Here is a 1667-nt window from a genome sequence, read left to right on the forward strand (position 1 = left end):
GCTTCACTTGACAGAGACACAGATAGGGAACAACACACACACACACTGAAACAAAATCAATAGATATAAAGCACAGCGTTTAAGAGAGCAGAAACAACTCACACAGGAACCACACCACAGAACACACACAGGGACACACACACACACACACACACACAGGGACGCTGTCTACCTTTCAGCCTGAGCAGTAGCTGTCTCTGGTAGATGGTGTATCTCAGTGCGTGGAGCCACGGCTGGACGTCCTGTTGTTTACAGGTGCTGAGAGCTTCACTGTACAGGGGGATCAGACAGTCCTGGAGAGGAGGAGAGGGTTAGGGGGGTGTACACACACACAGCAGTATGTGGACACCCCTTCAAATTAGTGAATTTGGCTATTTCAGCCACACCCGTTACTGACAGGTGTATAAAACCGAGCAATCTCCATAGACAAACATTGGCAGTAGAATGAGAGACTGGTACGCCTGCTGAAGAGCTCAGTGACTTTCAACGTGGCACCGTCATACGATGCCACCTTTCGAAAAAGTCAGTTTGTCAAATTTCTGCCCTGCTAGAGCTTCCCCGGTCAACTGTAAGTGCTGTTATTGTAAAGTGGAAACGTCTAGGAGCAACAACGGCTCAGCTGAGAAGTGGTAGGCCACACAAGCTCACAGAACAGGACCGCTGAGTGTTGAATCGTCTGTCCTCGGTTGCAACAGTCACTCCCGAGTTCCAAACTGCCTTCTGGAAGCAACATCAGCACAAGAACTGTTCATCCGGAGCGTCATGAAATGGGTTTCCGTGGCCGATGTAAATGATGGGGTGGTGTGAAGCTCGCCGCCACTGGACTCTGGAGCAGTGGAAACGTTTTCTCTGGAGTGATGAATCACGCTTCACCATCTGTCAGTCCGATGGACGAATCTGGGTTTGACGGATGCCAGGAGAACACTACCTACCCCAATGCATAGTGCCAACTGTAAAGTTTGGTGGAGGAGGAATAATGGTCTGGGGCTGTTTTTCATGGTTCGGGCCCCTTAGTTCCAGTGAAGGGGAATCTTAACGCTACAGCATACAATGACATTCTAGACGATTCTGTGCTTGCAACTTTGTGGCAACAGTTTGGGGAAGGCCCTTTCCTGTTTCAGCATGACAATGCCCCCGTGCACAAAGCCAGGTCAATACAGAACTGGTTTGTTCGAGATCGGTGTGGAAGAACTTGACTGGCCTGCACAGAGCCCTGACCTCAACCCCATCGAACACCTTTGGGATGAATTGGAACGCCGACTGTGAGCCAGGCCTAATCACCCAACATCAGTGCCCGACCTCACTAATGCTCGTGGCTGAATGGAAGCAAGTCCCTGCAGCAATGTTCCAACATCTAGTGGAAAGCCTTCACAGAAGAGTGGAGGCTGTTATAGCAGCAAAGGGGGAACCAACTCCATATTAATGGCCATGATTTTGGAATGAGATGTTTGACGAGCAGGTGTCCACATACTTATGGTCATGTAGAGTACGCTGAGTGTGTTCTCCAGGGCGGAGAAGCAGTGTAGATGCAGGTTGGCGAGGGTCTGTATGTGTGTGTGTGTGTGTGTGTGTGTGTGTGTGTGTGTGTGTGTCCCACACACACAGACCCTCCCACCCTGGCAGCTTACTGCTGCTCTGCCGGAGACACACTCAGCGGACAGCGAGGT

General features: G+C 50.7%; 1 pseudogene; it reads right to left on the reverse strand.

Moving 5' to 3' along the window:
- LOC112075603 (serine/threonine-protein kinase SMG1-like) overlaps positions 1 to 1667 on the reverse strand; it is a 78249-nt pseudogene that overhangs the window by 54457 nt on the left and 22125 nt on the right.

Source organism: Salvelinus sp. IW2-2015, unplaced genomic scaffold (assembly GCF_002910315.2).
Source record: "Salvelinus sp. IW2-2015 unplaced genomic scaffold, ASM291031v2 Un_scaffold3265, whole genome shotgun sequence".
Taxonomy (NCBI): domain Eukaryota; kingdom Metazoa; phylum Chordata; class Actinopteri; order Salmoniformes; family Salmonidae; genus Salvelinus; species Salvelinus sp. IW2-2015.